The sequence below is a fragment of the Gopherus flavomarginatus genome, chromosome 13 (genome assembly GCF_025201925.1).
Source record: "Gopherus flavomarginatus isolate rGopFla2 chromosome 13, rGopFla2.mat.asm, whole genome shotgun sequence".
NCBI classification, from domain to species: domain Eukaryota; kingdom Metazoa; phylum Chordata; order Testudines; family Testudinidae; genus Gopherus; species Gopherus flavomarginatus.
In genome coordinates this window covers 2,864,150-2,882,805 of record NC_066629.1, presented here as the reverse complement: position 1 = coordinate 2,882,805, position 18,656 = coordinate 2,864,150, and positions in this window count along the sequence as shown.

The window sequence follows — 18,656 nt, the reverse complement described above, 5'->3', positions numbered from 1 at the left end:
CCTCCCTACCCCTATTCCAACCCCTTCCCCAAATCCCTGCTCTGACCCCGCCTCTTCTCTGCCTCCTCCCCTGCACATGCTGCATCCCCACTCCTCCCTCCTGGAAAGTCCTAAGCGCTGCCAAACAGGTGTTTGGCCTCAGGAAGCCCTGGAAGGTAGGCGGAGGAGTGGGGACGCGGCACACTGTGGGGAGGAGGGGAGTGGCAGAGGGGTGAGTAGGTGCCTATGGCAGGCCACAGGAAATAGCTCCATGGACTACCTGTGGGCTGTGTGTTTGAGACCCCTCATACAGGGGCTAGGGACAAGGGGAGGAAGTGCAGGGGGCTAGGGACATGAGAGCGTGCAGGAGTTAGGGGAAAAGTGCAGACTCCAGCCATGCAACAAAACATTGATCAGTATAGTATCAGAGGGGTAGCCGTGTTAGTCTGGAGCTGTAAAAGCAGCAAAGAGTCCTGTGGCACCTTATAGACTAACAGACGTATTTGAGCATGAGCTGTCATGGGTGAATACTGTTAGGCCTGAATAAAGATATAGCAGACAAAACCAGGTATGTCAACCTGACCAAAGTCAGGCTAACACAGATTTCTGGGAAATCCTTGAGTGGAAAAATACTGAGAAGCAGCATGTCTCACGAAGCGCTGGGAAAAAGTGAGATAAGAGAGGGGCTGCATTCCTGGCATAGTACCAGCTGTGCTGTGTTAGGAGCAGTTCGTTTGAAGAACTGATAAGAAGCCAGCCTCTCAGCCTCCCTGCTTTCACTCCCTGGTCCTGTTCTCTTTCTGTTTTGACTCCCCTACATTCTTAACTTTTGGTGCTTGTTAAGATATTCTTAATCATCTAATGCTGTAAAACATAGGGGAATAGGCATGCATGTATACTAAAGGTGTCTAGTTTCTAGTCGTTAGAAGAAGGGGATGGGTTGCGCAAGTGAATAATCTATGACACGACGAAACTGTCTATATAGGCTTATACTAAGATGTAAGGAAGAAGCTGGTCCTCTCTGGAGACAAGCTGCTCTCTATTGTTGTGTGCACCCTTCAATAAAGAGCTTTTGATCGGACCTTGCTGGTGTTGCCTGTCTCTCTCTCGTGCGGTCAGACAACGAACCTTGCCTCTGGGTTCAAATCCCCAACAATACTCACTTCATCAGATGAATGTAGTGGAAATTTCCAGAGACAGGGATAAATATGCAGGCAAGAATCCATCTAGAGATAACGAGGTTAGTTCAATCAGGGAGGGTGAGGCCCCCTTCTAGCAGCTGAGGTGTGAATACCAAGGGAGGAGAAACTGCTTTTGTAGTTGGCTAGCCATTCACAGTCTTTCTTTAATCCTGAGCTGATGGTGTCAAATTTGCAAACGAACTGAAGCTCAGAGGTTTCTCTTTGAAGTCTGGTCCTGAAGTGTGGGGGGGTTTTTTGTTTTGTTTTTGTTTTTTTTTTGCTGCAGGATGGCTACCTTTAAATCTGCTATTGTGTGTCCAGGGAGGTTGAAGTGTTCCCCTACAGGTTTTTGTATATTGCCATTCCTAATATCTGATTTGTGTCCATTTATCCTTTTACGTAGGGACAGTCCAGTTTGCCTGATGTATCTAGCAGAGGGGCATTGCTGGCACATGGCTGTGTATATTACATTTGTGTCCATCCTTCCTGATTGAACTAACCTCATTATCTCTAGGCTGATTTTTGCCTGCATATTTATACCTGCCTCTGGAAATTTCCATGACATGCTTCTGACAAAGTGGGTATTCACCCACGAAAGCTTATGCTCCAATTCATCTGTTAGTCTATAAGGTGCCATAGGACTCTCTGCTGCTTTTTACAGACTAACACGGCTACCCCTCTGATACCTGGTTAGATATTTAATCACTGTTCAGACTGCAGGGCTTATTTCAGTTAAGCACCATCAACTAATGCATATTGGAACTTTTAAATGAAGATTGAAAGCAAATGTGGAAAAACTGCAGAAAGTAGACACTAATGTCCATCATGCATATTCATGAGGTTCTGGATATCAAGTCTGATTGGCTGGTTAGAAAGGGTAACAGCTACATTAAATTAAATCTATTATAGAAGGGATTGAAATTGAATAGCAGTGTTGTCTATAGAGCTTTGTACAATCATTGTTTCATTTGCTAAGAAGTGGGGTTCAATGTGGCTGATGTGTCCAGGCACTGATGGGCCTCACACGCTTCTAGGGAGTTTCTGGCCCTTGGGCCCGGCCTCTCCCAATGCAAGAGTCACACATCGCTCATGAGGTTTCTTTGGAGTAATTATTTTTAATGCCACAGTGGCTTTTAAACCAGTTTAAAAAACTGTTTAACAACTAATTAGCTTGACCCATGTGTGGATTGCTAAACAGCAGTGTCTCCTCAATTCCTCACTCTGAGGTGCCTTTTAAACTGCTTTGCTGTGAGATCAACCATTCCTGGCCAGTCCATTCACAGGCTCTAGCGTGCAAATCCCTGTTATCTAAAGTGGGGCTTCTCAAACACTTGAATCCAAACACACTGGTTTAGATAAAATACCCCCCTCCAGTTCAATGATGCTTCCTTTGCCTTTCAAATGTTCTTGAAGTTGTGAGTAGATATGAGTGGAGAGAGGTGGTTTAGCAGCCTCTGGTTCTCATTCTTATACCCTGCTTCCCTCTTTGAGGATTATCTTCAGCTGGAGATCAGGCACCAGTCAGTGTGTTTAAATGGAAGACCCCTCACTGTTCCATTATCAATATGTAAAGTTCTCATCCACACCCTTTTCCCTACCAAATAATGGCTGCTTAACCAGATGATAGCCCATTTGATTATGCTGATACCTGCCCAGGATGTCAATGTGTTTTTCTCTGAAAAAATGGTTAGGATCCACTTTTCTAACTCTGGAGCATGTCACAGCAATGTTATACAGTGTAGAATCGTATATGTTTATATACAGTGTTACCACATATATTTTACCAGGACAATAATGTTCAGCAGCTTACGAGTATCCAAATAATAGCTCACTTTTTACAAAATGTATCATAGTCTTGTAAGAAGGATGAATGTGGGAGTAGTCTGTCACAGTGTTATACTGCTTTCACAACCATGTAGGCATAGTCAAACTATCTCACCAGGCTAGATGTTTTGCTGTTTAATGCACAGACTCATGAGACAAGGTGAGAGGTATCCTTGCTACTGCTTAGACCGACTTGCATGTTATGGGATGGATTTTTAAAAAATCTCTATATATGTATGTTTGAATAAATGACTGTTTACTCATGACCGTAAAGGTTTATAATTGCATGTGTGATATTCAGTACACTTTTTTTGTGATCCTTCACCTCATCTCATGCAGAATGATACAAGGTATGTCTATTTGGATGTTCACATGGTGAATTATGATAAATACACAAATCTCTCTGCAGTGATGTAAATAGAAAAATACTGCATGTCTTTATGCAATGATTCCAAGCCTTGTTCACTCCCTGGTTTGGGGAGAGAGACACTTTCCTTGTTGGCAGTCTTCTGTTTGTGCTTAGAAGGATTGACTTAACTTGGCTCACCAGAAATAAAACCCCCAGTCCACACCACACCAGAAGCTAAACTCCTGGATGTTAAGAGTTCTGACATAGTTTAAAAATGGTGGTGTATACAGGATATAATTTTTTTTTAAAATGAAAATCCTAGAGATGTTGCCGACCTCTTCGCAACTGAGTAACAGATATATAGTTATGTAGAAGAATGAGGAAGAGGGGAGAGGCAATCTATCTACTCCGTTACTACTCCTAAGTGACCGATACTGTTTTACTCTAATAGCACTGACACTATAAAATTCCAAGTGATTGAATTTTTGTAGCATATTGTAAAGGTTAATATGTATTAGCAGTACTTAAGAAATTTGATACATTTCCCCCTGGTCTTTGTAAATATTGTCCTTTCCTTAAGGACAAACTTTGTTTGCAAACTGAATTATATAACAGATAGCATGATGGATTACATAAATCCTGAAAGGATTTGCTCAATCCTGCAGTTTTTCAGCATACAGAATTCCTTTGGTCTTTAAGGATGTATATGGATTACAGGATGGGGCCCTTGCCCATTCTACTTTGTAGTGATTGCAAACATTTGTCCAATCTTGACACTACTCATTGGTGCAGATGCATCAGTATTTTAGCGGCTTAAAATTGTAATTAAAATATTCTGAGAGGATTTGTAAGAACAAATATCAATGCTATCTGTCAGTGTCCATTAAAATTAAATAGCATTACAAAGTGCACACACTACTGTTTCCTTTAAAAGAAAAATCTTTCATAGCTGGAAAAAATATGCAGGATATATTTACATTATTTTAGTGTTCTTTGTGTATGAATTCACAACTCTCAGGGAACTTAACGTTTTATTTTCTGTTTATAGAGCCCATGTAATAAATCATCTTCTGAAATCCCTCCTGACATTTGTTGTATTTTAATTTTTTCGTCTTGAACGTGTTATATAATGATCAAAAAGATTTGAAGGCTTCCAGGTCAGTTTTTTCTTTGTTAGAGAATGAGCTCTGTTTTTCCTCATTGCCAGCTTATATTTTCACTTTTTGAAAATCCATGTATATGCAGCCTTGATCCAAAGTCATTTGAAGAGAGCGGCTTCTCATCGACTTCAGTGGGCTTTGGATCAGGCCTTGGACAGGTACAACTTATGCCAACTATGGGGAAAACAATCAGAACTTAATGTCTATGAGTTCTGCTAACTAGAAGGTTCTGAGTTCCTGCTGCATTACAGGTTTGTGGATTCATATAGTCAATGATCTTGCTCCGTGTTTACGGGTAAATGCAACTCATCTTTGTGTTCTTACACAATCTCAGTAAGTGCAGTCGACTCACCGCCGTGAGGACGGCCAGGTAAGTCGATCTAAGATACTTCGACTTCAGCTACACGAATAGCTTAGTTCGAACCCCCCCTCCCCCTGCTAGTGTAGCCCAGGCCTTGGACAAAATTAAGTACCTCCTATAGAGAAGCTAAAAAATATGGGAAAATTCTTATGGTAACTTACAGAGAAGCAATGAGTTGTCATTTGCATGTGCAGAGGTGTTGTGAATCTATGTTGTCCTTGACATTTGATATATATATTTTTAAAAATTACCTTGTAAATGCACGTGTTTCTAAGTTACTAGGGAATGGGGGAAGCTTCTTGTAGCTCAGACTGAACAGTTGTATAGCATAGTGGGAAAAGTGTTTGATAATGCAATGGTAGTTTGCACTAAGGCTGTACTTTGATTTATATTGCAGTTCATCTTTTCCATAATGGAATTGTATCATTTTCATAACAAATTATATACACCTGTACCTATGATGAACCCAAATCAAAACATATCACATTAAACAAAATGAGTAAACTGAACTATAATATCTGCACTTTGTGTGCGCACACGTGTGTATTTTATATATAAATGGGGAAAAAAAGTTCTTGTGACTTGATCATCCAAAAGGCCCAGTCCTGGGGGTGGGGGAAGACACTGCTGTAGGATTTGAGGGAGATGTGACTTGAAATCCATAAAAGAGTAATAATGATTTCTCTCGTATCTCATTTTGCTGTAGAAAGGGAGAGTCTAACAACTGGAAGAAAGGAGAGAAGTCATAGCTAAGAGAACAATTATTTCAGAGAAACTATCACTGACATGGGACTATTTCTGCCATCCACATGAGAACTGCACAGTTAAAACTTTACTTTAACCACCCTGTATTGAAATTTCTGCATTCTGATTAGTTAACGCTTTGCCTTCTCTTCTTCTCCAGTGTGAATAACAAATATGGTTGTCCAGCTTCACATTTCCTGCAGCTAAAAATATGTTCATGATTGAAAATTTTAATAGCTAACCAGTGCTGCCCACTGTGCTAATTAACCCCCTCAGCCTTTGGCATCAGAGTTTATTCAGCCCAAAATATGGTTACATGAAACAGAAAGTCCTAAAAGTGGACATGCAAATAACCTGATGGTAGTTTGACATTTTGTGTGCTGAGCAGAGAGATCCGTTCTGTACGCAGTCTCAAATACAGTACCATTGCTAAGGAATAGTGTAGTTGATAGTGTTTCTGGACCTTGTAGAAGGACCTGTGTTGCACTTTATTATACCACACCCAAATATCTAACCAATAGAGTTTCTGTGCTGTAAGATGTGGCATAAAATAAACAGCTGTATTATAAGATTGATTGTGAATAGTAAGGGCACAAAATAGGCTCAAAATCAAAGTGTCTATTGAAAAGGTCACTAAAATACTCACCTTGGAAAAGTTTGATACGCAATAGTAATACTATATACAAAATTTCCAAAACATTAAATATTCAGTGGACTGAATCAGCTTCACAATGCTGCAAAATTATTCCACAGGAATAAGAAATCAATTCCTAGAGGAATCACATTTTCAGAAAATCAGATTATAGCCTTTGGACTTCTCGGTGAGTGTGGATTATTTCAGCTTTCTGAAAATGGGAGTTAAGAATTTGTCACTGCCTCCCAGTTTCTCTGCCCACCACTTGCCATTCTGTACCTGGTTCTTCACATGCTGGCCCCTGTGTGTGTTCCATTGCGGGTATGCATGGGCTCCATGTGCCTGAGACCACGAGAGTCTTGCTAGGGGTGTCCGTTGGTCTGCCTTTGCTCTTCCCCTCCTGGTTCTCTGAACCAAAAGTGTAAGGGGTGGTGTGTACCAATTGCCTCTACTGTTCCTTCTTAGCACCACATGGTCTGAGATGGAACAATCCAGTGTCCTCCAAGTTCTTCTTTCAACTTTGACTAACTGGTGCACATCCAGGTCGTCCTAGATAGTTTTATTTAGTGCAGTTAGGTACTGAAAAGTCATATATCCCCTTTGGGAATTCCTTGCCCATGTCCCATTGTGGAGATTGAATTATACCCCCGAGGATACAGGATTCAAAAATTGTGTTTCCTGCCCTGGAGCCTTCCTGGTCAGCGACAAGCTTCAGAAGTGCTTGTTCTGCCTTGGAAAAGCACACATCTCCACCAGATGCAGATACTGCTCCTTGCCCAACGGGTGTGGGAGTTGAGGCTCAGAAAACATCTTCTGGAGCAGGTGAGACCTCCACCTGATCTAGACTGGGCTATTCGCCTGTGCATCAGTCAGAGGTGTTGAGAGGCACTGTCACTATGAAAATGCCAAGTGAATGATTTTAATTATCAATACTGTAGGAATCTAGCATATGTCCCTCTCTTTTGTAAATGTTGCCTTTTAAATTAAAAAGTGATTTTTAAAAGACAAGCTTTTTGTTTTCAAATTAATATTTATAATGGATAGCATGATGGATTGAATATTTCCAAAAATACCTGCTCAATCCTGCAGTTTTTCTGCATGTGGAACTACACCCTAAATTTGTCACCAATGTTTTCTCTGATTTCCATCAGAATCAATTCACACACTTCCCTGTTTTGTTTTTTGTTTTTTCCCAAAACCTCATATCACTAATGAGGAACAGAAACTTCATCTTGGATGTACCTCAAGTATTGGGATTCTGTCTTCAGTGAACAGAGCTATTTAGGAGGTCATCTAGTGGCTTTGTTACCTTTATGGAATGAATGAAAGGGCATGCAATCTTGTTGCAAAAACGAAGTGGATTTCTGGTTGTTTCTTGCTCTGCTACCAGTTGTCAGACTCCTCCACCGCAATTGGTGAGAACCTTCTCCACCAGAGCAAAGCCTACTTCAGAAGCTTCTCTTTGGGGTGTACCTCTTGTTGACCCATGTAAAACAGCCACGTGGAGTTGTATCTAGACCTTCCCAAGACACTATACCCTCGTGCACACCTCCTCAGCTGATTCATAGATTCATAGAAATGTAGGGCTGGAAGGGACCTCGAGAAGTCGTCAAGTCCAGCCCCCTTCGTTGTGGCAGGAACAAGTAAACCTACACTATCCCTGACAGATGTTTGACTCACCTGTTCTTAAAAGCCTCCAATAATGTGGAGTGCACGATCTCCCTTGGTAACCTATTTCAAAGTTAACTACCATTATAGTTGGAAAGCTTTTCCTAATGTCTAACCTAAGTATACCTTGCTGCAGATTAAGCCCATTACATCTTGGCCTACTCTCTGGACATGGAGAACAATTGATCACCGTCCTCTTTACAACATCCCTTAATTTATTTGAAAAGTGTTATCCGATGTCCCTCTCAAGACTGATATACCCAGGTTTTTAATCTTTCCCCAGATGTTAGGTCTTCTAAACCTTTTCTCATTTTTGTTGCTCTGGTCTGGACTCTCTCCAATTTGTTCGCATCTTTCTAAAAGTGTAGCATCTAGAACTGGACACAGTACTCCAGTGAAGGCAATACTGGCGCCCAGTAGAGTGGGACAGTTCTCTCACATGTCTTACATGCAACACTCCTGTTAATGCATCCTGGAATGTTGTTAGCCTTTTTCATCACGGCATCACATTGCTGACTCATTCAACTTCTGGTCCACTAGAAACCCCAGATCCTTTTCAGCTGTGCTACCATCTAGCTACTCATTCCCCGTTTTGTAGTTGTGCATTTGACTTTTCCTTCCTAGTGTAGAACTTTGTACTTGATTGCATATCATCTTGTTGATTTCATACCCATCCTCCAGTTTGTCAAGGTCATTTTGAATTCTAATCCTGTCCTCCAGAGTGCTTGCAAGCCCCCCACCTCAGTTTGGTGTTCTCTGTGTATTTTGAAAGCATAGTCTCCATTTCATTCTCAAAGTCATTAATGAAAATGAATAGTAAGGGACCCACTAGACATGTCCTCTTGGTTTGAGAGCAAACCACCGATAACTACTCTGACAGGATCTTTCAGACAGTTTTGCTCCCACCTTACAGTATGTTCATCTAGACCAGTTATCATAACCTTAGTCCCAGATTTGGACCTTAGCGTCCAAAATATGGGGGTTAGCATGAAAACCTCCAAGCTTAGTTACCAGCTTGGACCTGGTACCTGCTGCCACCACCCAAAAAATTAGAGTGTTTTGGGGCACTCTGGTCCCCCTGAAAAACCTTCCCTGGGGACCCCAAGACCCAAATCCCTTGAGTCTCACAACAAAGGGAAATAATCCTTTTTCCCTTCCCCCCTCCAGGTGCTCCTGGAGAGATACATAGACACAAGCTCTGTGAAACTACACAGAGTGACTCCCCCTCTCTGTTTCCAGTCCTGGAAACAAAAAGTACTTTCCTATTCCCCCAGAGGGAATGCAAAATCAGGCTAGCAATCCAACACACAGATCTCCCCGATTTCTTCCTCCCACCAATTCCCTGGTGAGTACAGACTCAATTTCCCTGAAGTAAAGAAAAACTCCAACCGGTCTTAAAAGAAAGCTTTATATAAAAAGAAAGAAAAATACATACAAATGGGCTCTCTGTATTAAGATGATACAATACAGGGTCAATTGCTTAAAAGAATATTGAATAAACAGCCTTATTCAAAAAGAATACAAATCAAAGCACTCCAGCACTTATATTCATGCAAATACCAAAGAAAAGAAACCATATAACTTACTATCTGATCTCTTTGTCCTTACACTTAGAAACAGAAGACTAGAAAGTAGAAACTGCTTCTCCAAAGCTCAGAGAAAGCAGGCAGACAGACAAAAGACTCAGACACTAAATTCCCTCCACCCAAAGTTGAAAAAATCCGGTTTCCTGATTGGTCCTCTGGTCAGGTGCTTCAGGTGAAAGAGACATTAACCCTTAGCTATCTGTTTATGACACGCCCCCAAATTGCAGACAGTGGGGAAGCTCACTGGTGGCGATTTCCTTCTAGAACTTGAAAATAAACAGATTAATACAACACATACACCTTTACATATACTCCTAAGTATATAACTAACAGACTTCGACATTTTAAGAACACTTTTTAACTACTGAATTCTGGGAAACTCTCACGGGAGAGTGCATCAGCTACTTTGTTAGAAGCTCCTGTGATGTGTTGAATTTCAAAATCAAAATCTTGGAGAGCTAAACTCCAACGAAGAAGTTTCTTGTTGTTCCCCTTGGCAGTATGAAGCCACTTTAGTGCAGCATGGTCAGTTTGTAGTTGGAACCGCCGTCCCCAAACATATGGGCGTAGCTTTTCCAGGGCGTACACAATGGCATAGCATTCCTTTTCACTGACTGACCAGTGACTTTCCCTCTCAGACAGTTTCTTGCTGAGAAACACGACAGGATGGAAGTTGTGATCTGTTGCTTCCTGCATGAGCACCGCTCCTATACCACGCTCAGATGCATCTGTGGTTACTAGGAATGGCTTGTCAAAATCCGGGGCCCTGAGCACAGGGTCAGACATGAGCGTTGCCTTAAGTTGGGTAAAGGCCTTTTGACACTCATCAGTCCACTTAACTGCATTTGGCTGGGTTTTTTTGGTCAGGTCGGTCAGTGGGGCAGCGATTTGGCTGTAGTGTGGTACAAATCGCCTGTAGTATCCGGCCAAGCCTAAGAAGGATTGGACCTGCTTCTTTGACTTTGGGACAGGCCACTTTTGGATAGCATCCACCTTGGCCTGTAGGGGGTTTATGGTTCCTCGACCCACCTGGTGCCCCAGGTAAGTCACTCTGTTTTGGCCTATTTGACACTTTTTGGCCTTAACAGTTAGTCCGGCCTGCCTGATGCGCTCAAAGACCTTTTCCAGGTGTAGTAGGTGTTCGGGCCAGGAGTCTGAAAAAATGGCCACATCATCGAGGTAGGCAACTGCAAATTCTCCCAGTCCAGCTAGTAGACCATCTACCAGCCTCTGGAAGGTGGCGGGTGCATTTCGAAGGCCGAAAGGAAGGACATTGAATTCATACACCCCCGCATGGGTGACGAATGCTGACCTCTCCTTGGCAGGTTCATCTAGCGGTACTTGCCAGTACCCCTTGGTTAAGTCTATTGTAGAGATGAACTGGGCACGTCCCAACTTTTCCAATAGCTCATCGGTACGTGGCATTGGATAGTTGTCCGGACGAGTTACAGCATTTAGCTTACGGTAGTCCACGCAAAAGCGTATTTCCCCATCTGGTTTGGGTACCAGAACCACTGGAGATGCCCATGCACTGGTAGATGAGCGGATTATACCCATCTGTAGCATGTTCTGGATCTCCCGTTCTATAGCAGCTTGGGCATGAGGAGACACTCGGTAGGGTGGGGTTCTGATTGGGTGAGCATTACCTGTATCAATGGAGTGGTATGCCCGTTCAGTCCGTCCTGGGGTGGCTGAGAACAATGGGGCGAAGCTAGTGCACAGCTCCTTGATTTGTTGCCGCTGCAGACGTTCCAGGGTGGTTGAGAGGTTCACCTCTTCCACGCCACCGTCTTTTTTCCCGTCGTAGTAGACACCGTCAGGCCACTCAGCATCATCTCCCTGGACTGTAAACTGACAAACCTGTAAGTCTCTGGAATAGAAAGGCTTGAGAGAATTAACATGGTACACTTTAGGCTTTAGTGAGGAATTGGGAAATGCTATGAGGTAGTTTACAGCTCCCAGGCGCTCTTGGACCGTGAAGGGCCCTTCCCATGATGCTTCCATCTTATGGGCCTGTTGCGCCTTCAAGACCATAACCTGGTCTCCTACCTTGAAGGAACGTTCTCTGGCATGTCTGTCATACCAGGCCTTTTGCTCTTCTTGAGCATCCTTTAGGTTCTCTCTAGCAAGGGCTAAAGAGTGTCGGAGGGTGCTTTGTAGGTTGCTTACAAAGTCCAGAATGTTAGTTCCTGGAGAAGGCGTAAACCCCTCCCATTGCCGCTTCACCAACTGTAATGGCCCCTTAACCTCGTGACCATACACAAGTTCAAATGGTGAAAACCCTAAACTGGGATGTGGTACAGCCCTGTAGGCAAACAGCAACTGCTGCAACACTAGGTCCCAATTATTGGAGAATTCGTTGATGAATTTTCGTATCATGGCCCCCAAAGTTCCATTGAACCTTTCCACCAGGCCATTGGTTTGATGGTGGTACGGGGTGGCAACCAAGTGATTCACCCCATGAGTTTCCCACAGTTTTTCCATGGTCCCTGCCAGGAAATTAGACCCTGAATCTGTAAGGATGTCGGAGGGCCAACCTACCCTGGCAAAGATGTCTGTTAAGGCCAGGCACACAGTGTTAGCCCGGGTGTTGCCTAGAGCTACTGCTTCCGGCCATCGGGTAGCAAAGTCCACTAAAGTCAGTACGTACTGCTTTCCTCTGGGCGTCTTTTTTGGGAAAGGGCCCAGAATATCCACAGCTACTCGCTGAAATGGGACCTCAATTATGGGGAGTGGCTGGAGAGGGGCCTTGACCTGGTCTTGAGGCTTTCCCACTCTTTGGCATACCTCACAAGACCGGACATACTTGGCAACGTCCTTGCCCATCCCCTCCCAGTGGAAGGACTTCCCCAACCGGTCCTTGGTTCTGTTCACCCCAGCATGGCCACTGGGATGATTATGGGCTAAGCTTAAGAGCTTCCCCCGGTACTTAGTTGGAACCACCAACTGTTTTTGCCGCTGCCATTCTTCCCGGTGTCCACCAGAAAGAATTTCCTTGTATAAAAGTCCTTGGTCTATAACAAACCGGGATCGATTAGAAGAGCTGAGAGGCAGTGGGGTGCTCCGTGCCGCCGCCCACGCTTTCTGAAGGCTGTCATCTGCTTCCTGCTCAGTCTGGAACTGTTCCCTTGAGGCTGGGGTCACCAGTTCTTCCTCAGACTGTGGACTTGGGCTTGGTCCCTCTGGAAGCGATGTAGGTGATGGGGTTGTTTCCGTTGCTGGTGAACCGCTCTCCGCTGGTGCACCTGAGGTTATTTCAGGCTCTGGCTGAGCCTTTTGGGTATGGCTGTCTTGTGCTTCTGCCAGTTCTGGCTCGCTGGCGCCCTCTGGCGTTGAGTTTGAAGATGTGGTTGCACTTGCTGGTGCTGGTTGCTGTTCCAGTTCCGGGCCTGGGACTGGAGATGCTGTGGCTGTTTCAGTGGTAGGCATGGAATCCGGGTCCACTAACTCTGTCTGGGTCTCTGGTAACACAGACGGGGCGTCTGTGGACGGCTCAGGAACAGGAATGGGTCTGGAAGCTTGCCTGGTTTGGCTACGTGTAACCATTCCCACTCTCTTGGCCTGCTTCACCTGGTTGGCCAAGTCTTCCCCCAGTAGCATGGGGATAGGATAATTGTCATAGACTGCAAAAGTCCACATTCCTGACCAGCCTTTGTACTGGACAGGCAGTTGAGCTGTAGGCAAGTCTACAGCTTGTGACATGAAGGGGTAAATTGTAACTTTGGCCTTTGGGTTGATGAATTTGGGGTCAACGAAGGATTGGTGGATAGCTGACACTTGTGCCCCCGTGTCTCTCCACGCAGTAACCTTCTTTCCGCCCACTCTCAAATTTTCCCTTCTCTCCAAGGGTATTTGAGAGGCGTCCGGGCCTGGGGATCTTTGGTGTGATGGTGGTGTAATGAATTGCACTCGCATGGTGTTCTTGGGACAGTTGGCCTTGATATGTCCCAGTTCATTACACTTAAAGCATCTTCCATCTGATGGGTCACTGGGCCGAGGTGAGTTACTGGAGACTGGTGAGGTGGAAGGGTAGGGTGTCTGTGGCTTTACTTGGGTGGTATGTGGGGTCTTTGGCTGTCCTCGGTTGTAGGGTTTATGGTCTGTGTGCCCCCTGGGGTAATCGTTCCCCTTGACAGTAGCTTTCTTGCTTTCTGCCAGTTCCATCCATTTGGCTCCAATCTCCCCCGCCTCAGCGATATCTTTGGGATTTCCATCTTGTATGTACCGTGTGATGTCTTCAGGAACACCATCCAAGAACTGCTCCATTTGTATGAGGAGGTGCAGTTCTTCCAAGGTTTGAATGTTGTTTCCTGTTATCCAGGCCTCATAGTTTTTTGCAATGTAGTAGGCGTGTTTGGGAAATGACACCTCTGGTTTCCACTTTTGGGTTCTGAAGCGCCGACGGGCATGATCTGGGGTTATCCCCATCCTGTATCTGGCCTTGGTTTGAAAAAGTTTATAGTCATTCATTTGCTGCTTAGGCATTTCAGCTGCCACCTCTGCTAAAGGTCCACTGAGCTGTGACCTCAATTCTACCATGTACTGGTCTTCGGGGATGTTGTACCCAAGACAGGCTCTTTCAAAATTTTCCAAGAAGGCCTCGGTGTCATCACCTGCCTTGTAGGTGGGAAATTTCCTGTGCTGTGGAGCAATAATAGGCACCGGGTTGTTAGGGTTGGCTGGCACATGCAGCCCAGCTTTTGCCAACTCCAGTTCATGTTTTCTCTGTTTTTCCTTCTCTTCATTCTCTTTTTGTTGCTTTTCCATTTCTCGGCGGTGGGCCAACTCTTCTTCTTCTTGTTTCCTTCGGTGGGCGAACTCTTCTTCTTCTAGTTTTCTTTTGTGTGCTGCCTGTTTGATTTGTTCTTCTCTTTCTTTCATCTCCATCTCTTTTTGTTTTATTTCCAGTTGTCGCCTGTGTTCAGCTTCTTTGATTTGCTCTTCGGCCTCAATTTTTGCCTTAGAAGTCATGATTCCTGTTTTCTTGTGTTGGGGTGCCCTCCGGTGTTTATCTTCTGAACTGCAGGCTCTGTTGCCTCCTGAAGTCTGCCTAGCAACAGTGCCTTTAGCTAATCTTCAATGTTAAGTAAACCTGAAAAACCACTTTATTTGCATGCATATAGTGCTGGAACTTGCCTCCTAATGGGAGGGCTATTGCATGACAAAAGACCCTTAACAGTTTGGTAATGGCTTCTTGCTTAACATGCAAGCCACAAACTGCCAGAGAGAGCAGAAAAAAAATTCTCTCTGGTTCCCTTTTAAAACCAACTGTTTCTCTCTGCTAAAAAGCCCTTAGCAGAGAAAAGAAAAATATAATATTCCTACTGGCTTCTGGATTCTGTCTATATCCCACCCGCTGCTACACCATATCATAACCTTAGTCCCAGATTTGGACCTTAGCGTCCAAAATATGGGGGTTAGCATGAAAACCTCCAAGCTTAGTTACCAGCTTGGACCTGGTACCTGCTGCCACCACCCAAAAAATTAGAGTGTTTTGGGGCACTCTGGTCCCCCTGAAAAACCTTCCCTGGGGACCCCAAGACCCAAATCCCTTGAGTCTCACAACAAAGGGAAATAATCCTTTTTCCCTTCCCCCCTCCAGGTGCTCCTGGAGAGATACATAGACACAAGCTCTGTGAAACTACACAGAGTGACTCCCCCTCTCTGTTTCCAGTCCTGGAAACAAAAAGTACTTTCCTATTCCCCCAGAGGGAATGCAAAATCAGGCTAGCAATCCAACACACAGATCTCCCCGATTTCTTCCTCCCACCAGTTCCCTGGTGAGTACAGACTCAATTTCCCTGAAGTAAAGAAAAACTCCAACCGGTCTTAAAAGAAAGCTTTATATAAAAAGAAAGAAAAATACATACAAATGGGCTCTCTGTATTAAGATGATACAATACAGGGTCAATTGCTTAAAAGAATATTGAATAAACAGCCTTATTCAAAAAGAATACAAATCAAAGCACTCCAGCACTTATATTCATGCAAATACCAAAGAAAAGAAACCATATAACTTACTATCTGATCTCTTTGTCCTTACACTTAGAAACAGAAGACTAGAAAGTAGAAACTGCTTCTCCAAAGCTCAGAGAAAGCAGGCAGACAGACAAAAGACTCAGACACTAAATTCCCTCCACCCAAAGTTGAAAAAATCCGGTTTCCTGATTGGTCCTCTGGTCAGGTGCTTCAGGTGAAAGAGACATTAACCCTTAGCTATCTGTTTATGACACCAGTGTTTCCCAAACTTACAACATTTGTGTACCCCTTCTGAGACATTTGTCTTCTGGGCACACCCCTTCTCCAATGAAGATAATTTTTGGGGGAGAGGCCCTGCTCAGGCCACTGCTGGCCCCTTGCCTCCCGGGGTCCCAGCTACCAGCCTGGCTCAGCCCACTGCTGGCCTGGGTGAACAGGATCCCTGGCCAGCAGTGGCCTGAGTGGGACCAATGGACGGAACCCTGGGCCGCAGCAGGCTGAGCCGCTCAGCCCAGTGTGGGTCTGGGGTCCCAGTCACCAGCCCCGCTCAGCCCACTGCTGGTCTGGGTGGACGGGAACTGGGGCCGGCAGCCAGGATCCAGCTGCAGGAGCTGGCGGACGGAACTTCAGACTGGCAGCGGTCTATCCCTGCTATCCCAGCCCTCCTCGCTCACCACTTTTCTGGTGCCCCTCACTCCCGACCTGCAGCCCCTGCTGTCCCAGCTCTGGACTCCTCAGTCACTGCTCTGCCCGTGCCCCTCACTCCCGACCCGCAGCCCCTGCTGTCCCAGGCCTGGACTCCCCAGTCACTGCTCTGCTCGTGCCCCTCACTGCCGACCCGCAGCCGCTGCTGTCCCAGGCCTGGACTCCCCAGTCACTACACTGCCGGTGCCCCTCACTCCCGACCCGCAGCCCCTGCTTCCCCAGGACTGGGCTCCCTAGTCACTGCTCTGTCGGTGCCCCTCACTCCTAACCCGCAGCCCCTGATATCCCAACCCTGGGCTCCCCGTTCTCCGCTCTTCTGGTGCCCCTCAATCCCGACCCGCAGCCCCTGCTGTCTCAGGCCTGGGCTCTCCAGTCACCACTCTGCTGATGCCCCTCACTCCCAACCCACAGCCCCACCTGTCTCAGCCCTGGGCTCCCCAGTTACCACATTGCTGGTGCCCTTCATTCCTGACCCGCAGCCCCACCTGTCCAAGCCCTGGGCTCCCCAGTCACCACACTGCCGGTGCCCCTCACTCCCGACCCGCAGCCCCTGTTGTCCCAGGCCTGGGCTCCCAGCTCTTCTGGTGCCCCTCACTCCCAACCTGCAGCCCCTGTTGTCTCAGCCCTGGGCTCCCCAGTCACTGCTCTGCTGGTGCTTCTCACTCCCGACCCGCAGCCCCTGCTCTCCTAGTGACAGCCCATTGGCTGCCAGTGTGGGTAGAAAGCTTCACTTAGACATAGGCAGAGAGCAGCAGTACGCAAGTGGGCACATCCTGAGTGGCTGCGGAGGGACTTGAGGCAGTCCTGGGGGCCAGTGGCCAGGCACAGGGTAACCGACTGAGACTGGGAGAGTCTTGCCTGGGTCTGGGATCTTCCCCTGTGGCTTTGGGAGCTGCGGGTCCTCTGGGGAGGAAGTCTGTGGGAGCTGGACACCTGCCGTCTGTCCTGCTGGGCCTGGCCTCTCCTGGGTGGCCGCTGGTGGATTTGGGGTGGTCCTGGAGGCTGGTAGGTGGGCACAGGGATCTGAATGGCTCCGGGTGAGTCCACCCCAGACCCGGTGTCGCCCCAAGCAGCTTTGGGGCTATGAGTCCCGAACGGGGCAAGCGGGAGGGAGCCAGACACCTGCCATCTATCCCGCCAGGCGAGGTCGCTGGTGGATTTGGGGCAGTCCGGCGGCCGGGTGCAGGGGGACTGATTGAGTCTGGGAGAGTGTGGCCCAGGTCCGGGGTCTCCTGCTGTGGCTTTGAGGGCTGCTGGTCCTCCAGGGAGGAAGCCTGTGGGAGCTGAACACCCGCTGCCAGGCCAGGCCTTGCCTGTGTGGCTGCTGGTGGATTTGGCATGATCCTGCAGGCTGGGGGCAGGGCGCAGGGGGCCCAATTGAGTGCAGGTGAGTCTGCCCCAGGGCTGGGGTTTCCCCCTATGGTTTGGGGGGCAGCTTTTGTGGTAACAGCTATAAACGTATTAATGCCTTGCACTTCACTGTATGCATCTTTTTACTGTAATGGCGACACTGACTAATCAAGAAGACAACTCTGCAATTTAGATACCACAGCAGATTTGGTATAATTAAAATGAAGTTAGTTTTTCTTCCTCACCACAAAATTAGTGGGAATATGCCAATAAGAAACAAATACAAATTTCATTCAGACACGTTTAACATAGTTGAGAGGTAAAATCTATCTGGTGGGTATGTTTCAGACTGTAAAAAAATATACAGTCCATTGTTCACATAGTTAAGAAAAACAATTCGGTTACCAAAAGTTTATTGATAAAAGTTTAATGCCAACTTACTTATAAAAATGAAAAAAAATATTTTAAACATACATCGTACAATTGACCATCCGAGCCCTACTGACTATTAATGATAGTAAAGCATTTAAGGAAGTTGTGTCAGAAAGCAAAGGTTAACTCCAGGGATGTATGCTGCTTTAAAAAAAAATTTCTTGTTTGCTGGAACCTACATGCCTGGCCTAGTTCTTAAAGCTAATTACAAAATCCTCTTTCCTACTGGTCCAGGTGTCCTGACAGTTGTTTCTTTTAATAGCACTGTGAAAAGAAAAGAAATATTTGATGAGGTATCTGCATACAGCTCATTTCTAGTTCTTTGCAAGCAGGAAGAGAAGGCAGCACTGCTCTAAGGTGGCAATTCCCAGTCACAGCATTTGCTTACATTCAAGAATCTCTACAGGGATTGAAAATGTTTTTTCTCTTCACTTGCCCACAGGAAGAGCAGAGAAAAGTGTATTTGGTCCTGAAGCCATTTGTATTGGTAGAAAAGAATTTCTAGACATGGCAGGTTATGAAATACCTTGAAGCATGGGTTTGACTTAACTTTAAATAAAAGGACAAAAATAGATGTTAACTTTACAAAACTTAGAAAGGTGCACCAAAAAAAAGGAAGCTTTTTCCTGGCATTTCCCCCATTTTCTTCCGCTGACCTACGTTTCTGGGGTGCTACAGCAGCCTAACAGGGCAAAGAACATATA